At 37.3% G+C, this 14,782-nt stretch overlaps 1 long non-coding RNA gene across 1 annotated transcript; it reads right to left on the minus strand.

Annotated features, from left to right (window-relative positions):
* Nucleotides 1-1,401: 1,401 nt before the first annotated feature.
* LOC121946655 (uncharacterized) lies at nucleotides 1,402-11,210 on the minus strand. The gene is made up of 4 exons (XR_006106036.2): nucleotides 11,067-11,210; nucleotides 10,538-10,681; nucleotides 8,686-8,803; nucleotides 1,402-2,187 (listed from the first exon to the last, which is right to left on the minus strand). It is a non-coding gene; the product is annotated as an uncharacterized LOC121946655 (long non-coding RNA).
* Between the last annotated feature and the right edge of the window lie 3,572 nt (nucleotides 11,211-14,782).

The raw sequence follows: 14,782 nt of genomic DNA on the forward strand, positions 1-14,782 counted from the left end.
TAAAAATTGATTGATAAATGTAAGGGTATAGTCTAAATACCTTCAACTGGAACAGGAGTATCGTTAAGTTAGTTAGCACAAACTGACATTATAGCCGCACAAAGTCATAAGAGCTAGCCCGATCATCCGGGAGTTTTTGTTTCTGTTATATGAGCTAACGATCAAAACGGTCGCTATTGAAACATTAAAAATGACAACTCGTCATTGTGTAATGTTCGCACGCTGTAAGGATACAAAAGATACCGTTTCGCAAACATGGCGGCTGTGTCGCAATTTTAAATTCTTGTCTGTTTATCTGTTTATCAGTCCGTTTCCTCCGGCCTGTTCACAGTGTGTGCTGTGGTAACAGTGTCATGGCGCTCTATCGGCTAACAGGTGGACGGAATGTTAACGGTCACAGCACTGAGCGACTCACGCGGCGACTTCATCAACGTCAACCGTTAACGGTCGACGGGCCTCGCGACACAAACTGACCGGGATACCCAACAACAACAACCCCGCGCACCCAATATGGCGGCGACAGGGCCATTTTGTGATATCGCAGTTCAAGAGTGGAGCCATTACACCCTCTGAACCACATATGCTGAGTCACTCAAAATGACACCGAAGCTTTACATTTCAGTTTAGGCTTAATTTATACACTTATACTATTTGTTTCAAAATAAAAATGACCGTGAAGCACTTTTGTAATTTTGAATTGAAATGTAATCCCTAAATAGTCACATTATTATTATTATTATTAGAAGTAGGCCTAGTAGTAGTAGTATTGTTATTATTATTAAAAATAATTAGTTTTAAAACTATGACACTGGAGCAAAGGTTTTCAGTACCCCCCTCATAAACAAACAAAAAACAATAGGGAAATTGATTTACAGCTGTGTTGGCCTAAACCAAAATGGGCCATTTAGTGAATGGAGCAGAATATCTATTCCATTTTTCAATATAGTTATAAAGCCCATTATCGCATATCTTATTTTGGCAGGTTTACAACATAGCTACAACATCCCTCTGTTCTTGGACCCTCAGGAAAAACTCCCTCAAAACCCCTATAATGGCGAGAAAAAAAGGCAAACCCGAGGAAGAGTGACTGAGGAGGTATCCCTCTTCCAGGATGGACAGACGTGTAATAGGCTAGATGTTATAAAGAACAATAAGATTACAATATATGACAAATTGATACAAAGAAGAGAAAGAAAGGGAGGGGTAGAGATGTATTTCAGCAATAATTGTAACAATAACAACATATAACAATAGCAATAGACATAAAAATGAATTAATGTAACTTATGATGGCATGTAATATGCCTACTACATACACTGATCTTAGTATAACTAAGGAATAAGGACGATCCAAGTACGAGCATGTACGTGCTTTGGTGTAGTGGATGGGCATACGCAAGTACATAGGGTACACCCACCTCTTTACTGGCTATTCACAGTAGGCTATACCCACCTATCAGATAAAAAGCCATTGTTAGAGTATACCCACTTCCTCTTCTGTAACTTACCCATCTACCTACCCATCTCATCAACTACTACACCTCTGTGTGCCCTACTTTGGATTTGGTCTTACTTGGGCTTTGACTTACATGGAATGTAGCAAAATCTTATCCTCCAGGTTTTTTATGTAGTATTTTCCTGTAACTGAAGTCATTGCTGGAAATGTGAGGGTAAAATCAGGGTTTTTAGGCCGTTTAAAAGATGGGTGGCAAACTTTAGGCTACTGAAGTAACTGCTTAAGGTCTGGGAGACACTGTACAAACTGGCCTGTAGTGTTGATGAGGTGGGTGTATGAGGCCCACTAGTTACACTACCCTTATATATTCCAATGCCTTTTTTGGCTGGTGGGTAATAGCCAGAAAACAGGTATGCCTGTATACACCCTCCACTACACCACTAAAACACGCCTAAACAAAGAAACATATAATTGGCTGATGTGGGCCATCGCACATGTTTCTGAGTGGTTTGAAGAAAGCATCATCTGATGGTGACACCCTGAATGAAATAGGCTAAATGGCACTAAGGCAGGTGACAAGAGGAAGGGTCCAAGTGTCTTTAATACCTTGAAACAAGATCCCAACAATCTGGCAGCCAGAGAGCCTTCAGCCAAGTGATTGCAAATGTAGCAGCCTACTCCAGCTAGTATAACCAGGTCTCTCAAAACCAGAGTAAGGGCTTATCTGGGTCTCTGAAACCAGGATAAGATGTTAACAGGCAACAATACTAGAATTCAAAAAACCTGAATAACCCTTTAGAAGCTGGATCGACAACAGTTTTCTTGTGCTACATTCAGATGAAAAAGGTAATGAGCAACTTGACAAGAAATGTCTGTCAAACTGCAAAAAAATAGTAAAAGTTGAAAATGTCTTGAACATTAACTGTGGGGACATTATTAGCTATTATTAAAGGAAAAAAGAAAATGTCGAGAAAACTATATGTTTATTTCTAATAATTATATATTTAAAAATTAGCTATAAAGCACTTTGAACAAGGTAATTTTCTTGTTTCTTTTTTTTTTGACTTCTTTGATTGTTTTTGCTAATTTTTATGTAATTTACTTGGATTATTTAAAAAAAAAAATCCTGCAAATTTTTGACCATTTCTTGTAAAGTTGCTCATTGTTTTTCTTCCACGTTTTTGAAAGAAATCAAGCCAATTTTCTCAGGTTTCAAAGGGTTAACAAGTGTGTGTATATGAATGTGTAAGTATAGCAGAGGATTTAAATTCTAATGTCTTTGGGTAAACAACTGTACCAGTTCAGACACTGTTACAACATTTAAATGTCATTCATTAGTAACAGTAAAAACACTGAGAAAGTAGCTGGTTGTGAGAATTGTACTGAGTTGCCAGTCAACACAGAGACAGTCAGACAAGATTGAGCAGGTCTCACTATTTTGCCGACAGCAGTTTGAATCGGTTGAACACTCTGTTGCTCGTAGCAACCACTGCTAGAAGAGTTTCAAAACTGTTCCTGCACAATGTTACATCCACCACTGTGTCAAACAACCAAACAAATACTGGCAGATATCTTACTCCACCAATATCTCTTGTTGATGCATTTGTTAAAATTACTTTTTTTAATTGCAGATTTGTTGATTTGCAATTTATGAACTCTTTTGTCAGCAGCTGAGTGCTAAACAAACTAGGCTGCTATCACTCTGAGGCTAATGTGTTGCTAATATAACATGCAGGGGAAAAAAACAACAAAATAACACAGGTTGACTAGCTTGTTTGACCATTTTCAGGTATGTTTTTTCATAGTTTTGATGGTAGACCTATAGCACGTCATACCAGCTTTTGATGGTCACTGTAGCTGGTTTATCTATTAAAGTTCCTGTGAATTTAAAACCAAATCAATGCCCTTGAGTGCGGAGAAATAACAGTGTCATGAGGGGGGAGCATGTAAAGCAAAGGGCCTAAATCAGTCTACTGTCATGGGATATTCATGAAGATTCATGTGCACAGTGATAAACTGACCATACCAACTTTGATTGGTTACCAACCAGATTGGTTACCAACCGGGTTTTGATACCAACCAGACTGACAGGCTGGCTACACCAGCATTTCAAACCATCAAGGACCAGCAAGACCTGGGACATCTGAAACCAGCTAAAAACCAGCTACCAGCACAGGCTGATTATTTGCCTTTTTTTCCAGCAGGGAAGTTAGGCCTATTTATACTTTAAGTTTACTTTCATTGTACATTTACTAAATTGATGAATCATTTTTAAATATTATTTTAGGTGGTTTTTTTTTTTCATTTTTCAAATTGGATAGGAAAGGCTTTAGAGAGAAATGGGGAGAGCAAAAGGCCATGGTCGGACTCAAACCAGCAGCCACTACAAGGACATAACCTTTGTATATGGGGTGCCTACTCTACCAATTGAGCTACAGAGCACCCCTAGATTAATTATTTTTACTGAATAGAAAATATTAACTTGATGTTACACTGTGTTAAATTTATGGGACAGGGGTGCTATCTTGTGACAACTGGGCTTTGTCATCCTGCCTGCTACAGTGGTTAAGCAATAGTATTTGGAAAAAAAAGTAATCATGATAAACATCAAAGATCCATGTGACTTGGCAGTCCAAAACTGGATTACACACCCTGGTGCACCATCTCCACTCACATACTTTGACATTATAAACAGTTGCATTTTTGGAGCGAGTGCATACACTTTGTTAATAGAGCGCTGTATGTCAAAGATGATGCCTCTGTCTCACACGGTGTGACACACCATCACATTCTCTAATGGGAATTAATGCTTATTATTCACGAAATAGCATCGGGTGCTCATGGAAGACAGGAAACAACAGGACAAAACGAGAGGGAAATCCAGGCACTCCAAGAGTATGAAAACGTGAAAAACAAGGAGTAATTACTTTAAAAAGCCTTTATTATAGTGGCCAAATCATTAAAAAAGCCAACATGTTTCGACCAAACAATGGTCTTCGTCAGGGTTTCAAAAACATGTTTTAATAGTTTCACAGTTTCTACTAGTGCAAAAAACCTCAAAAAGCTAATTACTGCCTACAGTGTGTTTTTCTCACTTCATAGCTCAGTGTATAGTGAGGGCAAAATAATTTTTAGTTATAAAGTTGACAAATCTTTCAGTTTCTTATTGTATATGGGGCATAAACATATTATAGCACAATTTTATTGTGTAAACACATAGAAAGGCAACTGCTAAAGCACTGTAAGTGACTGGATAGTTGAGATATGGGCCTAATGGAGATGTTCATACTTTAATCAGTGACATAACTGTCATAAAATATACCTTAGTAAATGTTGTTGTCAAGGGTCAAAGTAACATTTTGTCCCTTGAAACTTGGTTTGCATGACTAAAATGAGTTACGGCCTTTTTCAGTCATATATGTGCTATAGAAAGGATGGTACAGAGAGTCACCAAGGAGGTCCAGGGGTTAATGCATGTGTCTGAATTTATGTTCAAGCTAAGAAATAAGAGAATGGTTAGAGACGGGACCACAAAGGCTGAACTCTGTCGGCTGTGTGTCCACGGGGGGAGCTGATGTTCACAGTATCACAGTATTTACAGACTGATCCTGAGGTGAACAACCGCTGATGTGAAAATGCTCTTACAGTGTGAAATATTGCTTTAATACTCAACACAACAAATTGTGCCCGAATGTCTTTTATGATGTCATTATGAAGATAACTCTGGGCCTTTGTGACACCATCTGTGGTGAGTGTAGATCCACTCTGGTCGTAGCCTAAAGCCAGGTCACAGGGGTCAGGGTAGGCTTTGTTTGTCTGACCACCTCTTCACTGCCCATCCTCCCAAAGGCCTAATCAAAATGTTCACTTTTCTCCCCGTGGGTGATGATAAGTGACAGTGTAGTGCTGGAGAACATGTTAATATATGTGCTTTTCCTTTAAAGAGTTAAAACATCTAAAAAGATATTGATAACTTGCAGTTTTCTTTATCATTTGTTGGGTTAAAAGGTCAGACAAAGGAATTCAGGGGTCTCAATTGTGACTACAAAAGGAGGAAAGAAACCCACCATAAATTCAAGTCAAAAGCTTGAATGACTGGTGTAACAAAGTCTAATGTGTCGAGAAAGCACTTGTTCAAGTGGGATAAATACCAAGAGCGTATACATTTGTTAGCAAGTCCTAATTATTTCCTCTGTATCAAATATTCAGCTAATCTCATCATGGATAGCAGCTCTGGCATTAGTTGTAAACTCTTGGGCCTCGATGATAAGATTACTCAGTGAGACAGACATGGTTTAGCCATTTCTGCGACTGATTAACTCTGGGGTAGAGAACGCATAACCCCAAACTCAAAACAACACAGCACTTTCATTTTCATATGCCATTTGATCTCATATGAATGTCTGAAATTATGATTCACTCCCTAATTATTCGCTCTGGCCCCCAGAGATGCTACTGCTGCACCTGCCTCAATTGGATGGAAAACTTAAAAATAGCAGCAGAGTATTGCACATATCATGTAATATCAAGGTGTATGAAGAAAAATCTTGACTTTCATGAGAGTCAATGAGGTGTGAGCAAAGAAGGAGGAATAACAAGTGGTGTGAGAACGAGGAGTCTGAAAAAGGGAAGAAAACAGAAACAAAGGTTCTTGGGAGGCGATTTGGCTGACGGTTTTATGAATGAGTATCATTTCTGAAAACGTCGACTGCTAGAGGCTTTTCAGAACAATTTAACTGCTCAGCCCTCGGCCTGTACAGTCTGCAGCTTTGTTTCAGTTTAGTTTAAAGTCTTAAAATGTATTTTTTACTGTAAAAGTGGTCGGAGGTGAACAAATCTCACGAGAAGACCAAAAATGATCGCTCCCTTCCTCCAGAATATCCATTAGCAAATGTCATTATTATTAATCATTTAAAAAATCAACAAGTTTCCAATATTATTGGTATCTCCTCTAGCATCTGCTGTGTACTGCAGATCTGCATGTCGCTAGTCCAAGTGGTGCTGCTTTTTTTGTCATATTTGTCAGATAGACCTCATAAAGTCGTAGTCAGCCAGTTATGTGTCACTGCATGTGCAATTAAGACAATCGTGGCTTTCATTTATTGTATATTTGTATAGTATACTCTAGAGTAGTACTTGGCTATGATGAATGCCAAAAAACGTCAGATAAAAGCCACGTCCCAATTAAACACCCAGTCCATTTTACTAGCCTGGTGTGGTGACACATTTTTAAAAATAAAGGCATGTCTCTATAAGAAGCCCGGTCTAGGTGCCATGCAGTTCATTTTTATCGAAGTTCTTTGAATGTATAAAACCAGGTTGTTGGCTAACTGCTGGAAATAACACAAGTTAGCTGCTTAGGTCACGCAAACAAATATGTATATATGTTTAAACTTTTGTCAATATGGCCATATGACTCACAATGTGACATTGGTAAGACTGTACACAATTCAATAATTCAGTTAATTTTACTGACACCATGAGCACCAAAGAAGACAGTATTACCAGCACAGTCAATAACAGAGACTAGAATACTATTTTTTAAAAAGTGAAGTTATAATGTCCAGTGAACGATGCTCATAATTATATATTTAAAATTATTTTACAAAATTAATAAAAAAATGTTTTATTCTCTCACTTTGTAATTTTTTGGTTTTACATTTTTCTTTTTTTGTTTGTATTTTTTTGGGGTGAATTTTCAGGTAATTATTTTTTTATAATCTCTTTTTATAATCTTTTGCTGCTCATTACCTTCTTCCCTTGTTTATGACAATAAAAGCCAATTTGCCCATTTTTCAAAGGTTTAAATAAATAATAGTATCAAAGGGTTACAAAAATAAAAGCTAATTTGTCCAGGTTTTAAAGTCTTAAATAAACAATGTGCATTTCCCATCTTTGCAGAGCAACAGTTTTGTGTGAAAGGAATTAAAAGCCCGTCCCATATATTTACTTGATGAATGCCAGTCCAATATTCACTCTTTTAGCTTTTGTTTTTGGTCTCTGCAAACTCCTGAGGGAAATATCAGGCTCTTAAGCTGCTAGATGCTCCATTATGCCCCAGCTAGTTACTAATTTTGTGTCTATTGTTTATTTATTGGTTTATTAAACAGCTGTGTGCTCCATCTGGAGACTAAACAAAACAAAAGCCACTGAGAGAAGAACTGACACACTGTTGGTTTTGGTCGTGGGATTTGTTGACTGTAAGAAGGCCAGCGTTATGCTGTTACTGAATATAACTCCACAGTGGGATTTGAATGGCATTTCAGCCGTCATGCTGTGAAGATATTGTTGTCTGCAAACTCCTGTAGGTTTGTTAATAAAATGATACCAACAGGAGGCACAAACTATTACAAGCAATCAATAATTATTACAATATTTTTCAGTTAATGTGATATCAATTCATATGGAGCCAGTGGTGGAATGTAACTTTGTACATTTACTCAAGAACTGTGCTTAAGTACAAATTGAAGGTTCTTGTACTTTTACTCCACTACATTTTCAGAGTGAAATATTGTGCGTTTTACTTCAATACATATATCAACTATTTTGATTAAAAAAGTCTTTTTCTATTGTTTTTTCTTAGACTTTTTTGCATTGCATACTTTTACTTTTAATACTTTAACCCATTGGAACCTGAACAAACTGGCTTAATTTCTTTCAAAAACATGTGAGGAGGGAGAATTTAACACCTTAACAAGACATGGCCCAGAAATTAGCAAGAAATTAGAAAAAAGTTTAAATTAAAGAAGTGAAAAAGAAGAAAGGTAAAAAAAAACAAAACAAAACCCCAAACAAAAAAAACAAGAAAATGACCCACAAAAATTTAATATAATAAATATAGTTTTATCTAGTTTTGTGGACATTTTCCCTCATTTTGTGATAATATCTAATGCCTCCCTGCCCCCCAGATTTTCAGGTCAGTTTCCTGTCACCTTTCACCATTTCTTTCTTTTTCTTTTTTGCAGTTCATGGGACATTTCTAGCCAAATTGTGTTTTTTCCTGTGTTTTTAAAAAGTAGTTGTTTTTTTTTGGTTTTTTTTAGGTTTAAGAGCCTTAAATGCATTTCAAAGGCATCAAAATGCAGCTCAAGAAAACAGATGTCAAATCCAGGTGTTAAAATGTTATGTACATTTTCCTGATTCTACTTTTTTTACTTTCACGTAACATTTTTAATGCAGGACATTCATTTGTTAAACAGTGTTTTCACAGTTTGGTATTTGTACTTTTACCTCAGTTAAGTAACTGCATACTTCCATCTCTTTTTGGGGCTCAGAGGGTTTTATTCTGTCATGTGGTGTGGGCAGAGGAGGAGGAATAACACGTGGTCTGAAAACAAGGAAGAAAAGCCTGAAAAGGGGAAGAAAACAGAGACAAAGGTCAGCGGGAGCGTTTAAAGGATAAGGCTTAAAGGACAGAGCCTGACAGGTGCAATCAGATGTCTCATACAGCCGTGACAAAGTGGATGTCAGAGCAGCGGTGGGGGGTCACTACAAGCATGTCACAGCCAATCAGGGGGGCTGAATGAGAGCTGTAGAGTGTTTGGGCAGCGGGGAGTGTTTGTGTCTCTCTGCAGTGAGCCCAGTTGTCGAGGCCGAGTATATTGGTATGATGGAGGCTGCAAACAGGTGGCACAGGCAGATCCATGCATGCGAGACAGAGCGGGTGATCAATTATGCAGATTTTGTGAATGGACAGATCAGGTGTGAGGTCATGTTTGGGTATGCTGATGACAGCAGTGGGCTGTCTTGGCTTAACTTGTGGAATTTGTTGCCACTTAACTTGTTGGTGCCTGCGGGTTCATAAGCAGATGTTGTGTCAGAGATAAAGCTTTAGTTATGAGCAGTGGTTAGGTCACCGGGGTCACACATAAAATCTGCCTTTGTGTGGAGGTGGCAGGCTTCCTCTGGGCCCCTCGGAGCCTCTAAGACCACAGAGGGCGTTCACACAGACATGCAACGTCTCTGAGATAGTTGTGCAGAAATCTGATCATAAAACCTCTATGCATTGACTTTTAGTTTAGTGTATTTTTCACAATTACATTTAAGATATTTCAATTTTGTCAAACACAGCTGAACAAAATAATCTCCAGATCAGTAACAATTTCGTTGTGCTGCATTTAGATGGCTTTCACAAGTGTTTAAATCTTTAAATCTTGAGCGAATTGTTTCGCTTTCTTAAAAAAAAAAAAAGAAATATGCTGCAAATTGCAGGAAATCAGTAGATTTAGAAAATTAATTTTTGAAAAGCGAGGGATTTTTTTTCCAGAGAACTACACTTCTAATTATCATAATTATACATTTAATTTTTGTTTTTATGGAATCTTTTTAAATTTCTTTTTGTTTTGTTTAGGGTCATTTCCCTATTTTGTTTTTTGTTTTTTAAATTGTACCAATACGTTTATATTAAGTTAGTATTAATAAGTACTAAAGACAACCATTTAAAGTTGTATGCCCCTCTCCAGTGTTTTAAAAATGATCTGACGTGTCTCCCCCTTTTTGCACCACCTCCTTCCCTTTCTTAAATAACAAACAGTCCCTCAGGCAATAAGGTAAAATATTAACACTCTCTTATAAGTTTATCCATTATTTAACTTCAAACTTGCATCTCAATTGAATGATCTGTGTCCACTAAGGTGCAAATTACGGTGTAGATACTCATGTTATTTTCCATATTTTAAAATACGTTACATCCATTTTAATTAAGGTGAATGTTTCTGGTTTTAAAAGATTAAAAAGAAACACTAAAATCATGTAGATGATCCTTTAAATACATAATACGGTTTACTTAAGGTTTATTGAATAAAACATAATATGCAGGTGAAGGTCACAAGATGAGCTCCTCCATCACCTGCAGTCAGTGAAACAGCCTGCAGACTGAAACTGCAGATCATTTAAACTGATTTAGAAAGATAATGCAGCCAAACCCATTATTTTTCGTGTGCTTGCTGTCCTCCTTGTTGGTTGATGATGAAATTTGGAAATTTGCAAGTTGAAATCGCAATGCAAGGTTTGAAAGTTTTAGTGTTTGTTGTTTTGACCTTTTTTTTTAAACCCCATACACACTCACTGCTGTGTTGCATACCTCAGGTGGGCCTTGAACCCACGTCTCTTTGCGTTGAGAATCGACATTTTTAACCGTCGGACAATCTTCAGCTCTGATCAACACAGAGAATCAGAGAGAGGAAGAAGATCAGACTGAAGCTGCAGAAACTTCACCTTCATCAGCCTGCAGAAAAAGAAAGTTTACAGACTCAAACACCTTCAAAATAAAACAGATTCACACTGAAACATGTTGACACCGACAAAATGACAAAGTCTAATACCTGAGTGTGTGAGAATGAGGTTGTTTAAGCTGTTGATAGCTCAGATGGTAAGTAAAATGTTTAAAAGACAGAAAGTTATGAGGTCAAGTCTCAATTGAGATTTTATGTTTTCCTTCAGCTAACCCGCGGAGGACTGTTTCATAAAATTATTGATTATTGACAAAAACAAAAAACAAACATGTTCACAATTAAACAGATTACACTAAAATGGATTCAAACTGAAACATTTTCATACTGACAAATTGACAAAGTTCAATCTTTCTTGTGTGATATTCACAACACATTTACCTGATAGCTCAGTTGGTAAAGAAGAAATGTTGCAGTCTGAAGGTTTTGTGTTCAAATCCCATTTGTGCTGCTTCTGTTTTCCTTCAGTCAGCCTCAGAAGGCTGTTTCACGCAGGTGTGTCTAATTAATGAAAAGTCTGTGTTGGATCAGACAAACAAGCTGAACCAGGATCAGTCTATTTACTGAAGACACTCAGAGCTCATCAGAGCCGAAATTCATCTAAAGGTTTCAGAAAAGGAATTCAGTGTAAACTGGACAAAAGTTCTCACAGTGACACATTTCTGGTTCTTCTTTTAGGCGAAAGAGTTTTCTTGACATGTGAAGTGACTCATATTTTAGCTGAAATGTAAAACTTTCATCAGAAAAAAATAAATAAATAATCAAAGCATATGACATTTCATCACTTCATTCTTTTCACGTCACTCAGGGAGGCTCGAGGGAAAAAATGAGAAGCTTCAGGGTGGTTCAAAAAACCCAGTCACACCCTCCTCTGATAAATAAAGAACAGTCCCTAAACATCACTGCAGGTTAACCATGGCATTGTTAAAACATAAAATATAATAATATCTCCTGGGCTACAAATGTTACATGTTTGCAGAAACATAAAATGCCAAACATTTATTCTGGTGTTTGGGTTGTGTGGAGGATGTTTTAGAGCTTTTTGGCTGAAAATGGTTATAAATGCGGTGAGAGTGAATCAAAACAGTCTATTTGTGGCGTCACAGATAAACAAAGAGCTGAAACTCACTACCTGTAAATTTAGATGAGAATTCTCTGTATCTTCATCACTACGAGCAGCACATTTCACATTGCCATTTGATGCACTGTTATTGTAAAAATATTGATCATAGCTGCTTTAATATCAGCATGTAGGGTACACACACAAAAGATGAGTTTAACCCTTTGAAACCTGTACCAACATCAGTTTTCTTGTGCAGCGTCCTGACGCCTTTCACAAGCATTTAAACCTCTGAAACGTGAGCAAACTGATCACTTTCAATAACACTGGAAAAAAAGGCAATCAGAAAATTGGTATGAAATGCTCTGCAAAGTGCAAAAAAAAAAAAAAAAAAGTTAAAAGTAAGAAAATGGCCTGAAAATTTACTTTAAAAAAATCAGAAGAATCATTAGAAAATGATCTCACCACGAAGAAAAAATATCAAGAAAACTGTATTTGTAATTATTATTATATTTATCACAAATGTATGTTATTTATATTTATTACTTTTATTTAGGCCTTAGCACTTTTTTTCTGGTAATTTCTTGTTTTCATTCTTCTTCTTCTTCTTATCACCATTATTGTTATTATTAATATATTATTATTATATTTGGCTCATTTTAGATCATTTTTCACTAATTTCTTTGTTTGTTTTTTGTTCGAACAAAACAAAAGAAAGAAAGAAAAGAAGAAAAAAACAACATGGTTGAAATAGAAATAAAAGTAAACATAGTTTACAAATCTGTCTGTCAAAACTGCAGTACTGTCCTGTGTTCAAAAGGGAGTAGGAAGAAGCTCCTAGCTTATCTAGTCCTACCCCCTGCTTATTTTTGGGTCATTTCTTAAATTGTTTATTGCCTGCTTTCTGTGTTTTCAAAGAAGTCAAGCCAATTTGCTCAGGTTTCAAAGGGTTAAGGGCTGCTCTCCGGCTCCTTGTGTGCTCATTTACACCCCCTCATGGATTTCTAAAGGAAATGATGGTGAAATGAAGGGTGGAGGCTCACTGACACTAATCCAGTGTCAGTCTGGTGCACGTGAGGAGGGCCTGAGCTCTGAGGAGGACAGAGGGGTCCGCACTGAGCCACAACTGTGGCCCTTATCTCCCTGTCATTGTCCCTGCTCCCCCTCTCTCTCTCCTCATGATTAACCAGACTCATCGCCCTCTATGGTCCATCGTTTCCTGTTACTTAGTTACCAGCTGCCATGATTTGCCTGGGCCGCTTGTGTTTCCATGGCGACTGTGCCCATTCTGTCGTCTCCTGGCTCGCCTCTTGGCTGTGCTGTCCCAATGGCCTGTAGCCACCTCAGGGCCTGACCCCACAGCTCTGGTGCCTCACGGCCCCATAAGGCTGTCAGTGTGTGTTCACGTCGCGCCGCAGCCCCCATCACCATCAGCAGACTGGTGAACACAACTTCTGGCTGGTCGCTGTTGTGGCTGACTGAGCTGACAAAGACACAGAGTTGATTTGATAGATGATAAATATGCAGCCGGCACGCTCCCTCTCTGTTAAACACAAAAACACCTCATCAAACATCAGCGCACGAAGACAACAAAACACTGAGAAGATGACTTCACACAAATCACATAAAGAACAACACATGTCCACAGTGAAAAATTACTATCTGTTTTTCATCTTTTCCAATAAGATCCTTTGGATTTCTTTAAATCTGGTCATATCGCCTGTATGAGCAAAGTTTCTAGTTCTTTGGGGATTTTTCTAGATCGTTGCTTCCTAACCTTGAGGTCCTGACCCCCGACAGTGGTCACCAAAGCTTTACAGGTCACAAGGCCTCGCTTTAATAAAATTTTTATAGACATAAATTTGGCCTATATGTCAACATTATATTAATTACTTGAATTAAAAAAAAACATAAATGAAATTGTTATTTTTCAAAGTATTGATTATTATTAAATATATAAACCACTGTTCCAGATGTCCTGGAGATCCATTTTTCTCTCTCTCTCTCTTTAAAATATTATATGTTTTAAAAGTCATATATATATATATATATATATATATATATATATATATATATATAATACGTTTTTTCTCATCTATGAGAGTTACCAATGCAGCTATTATTTCTCACTGAAAATCTAACTTTTCTATAATGTATTCTTGTAAATGTTCGGGATACCACATACAGGTTATTGGTTTTTCTTCCTCTATTATTATTTTGTGGCCCAGTCAGAAATGCGAAAAAAAAACCAAAACCACATTTCCTGTCTTTGATTTTGATAAACAAAAATTGAATGATAGATGACTTATTATATTTTTCACATAAAAAGTGTCCTTTTATGTGTGAATGTTCTTTCTTTCTTTTTTTTTAAACCCTGGGAAAAATTTTGGACTTTCAAAATGTAATTTTTTATGAATTTAATATTGATCTAAAATAAACTTCAAGTACAAATGACACAGAGATTCCCATTTTAATTAAATGTGTCATTTTTTGTAAGATACATTAATAGGGGCTGGTTGCAAAATGTGACAGTAGCAAGAGGTTTTCCTTTTTCATGACCAGATATCACCCGCAGTCAGTGCTAAAATGTGGGATTTGTGTGAACTGGTCCTTTAATTTGCAGGGTTGCATATTATAACATTCATCTATGTAAGAATACTTTAATCCAAAAATTGAAGCACAGACAAACAAATCTTGCAGTGAGTTGAAACTGAGAGGTGTGTTTCTGATGAGTGTGTCTCCTGTCGGACAGGTCCGGTTCAGGACGGTGACACAAAGGAGGTGCAGTCTTCAGCTCCTCCATCAGGAGGCAGTACTGGTCAAATTGTCACTCAGACTTTATCTCACTGGGATCAACACTGGTGCTGAGGAGGGTAAATTTGTCACCTTAACTGAGTCTGATTCACCATCACTGCCTGCCTGTCGTACTCTTGTCTCACAGCTCTGTGTCACTGTCTGTCCCTCTGCTCACTGTCCCCTCTTAAAGATCTGTTGACCTCCTCTGTGACAGATTTTGTTTGTTTACACTATTTTTTTC

This window comes from Plectropomus leopardus, chromosome 9 (assembly GCF_026936395.1).
Source record: "Plectropomus leopardus strain MGB_pleo_1.0 chromosome 9, ASM2693639v1, whole genome shotgun sequence".
Classification (NCBI taxonomy): domain Eukaryota; kingdom Metazoa; phylum Chordata; class Actinopteri; order Perciformes; family Serranidae; genus Plectropomus; species Plectropomus leopardus.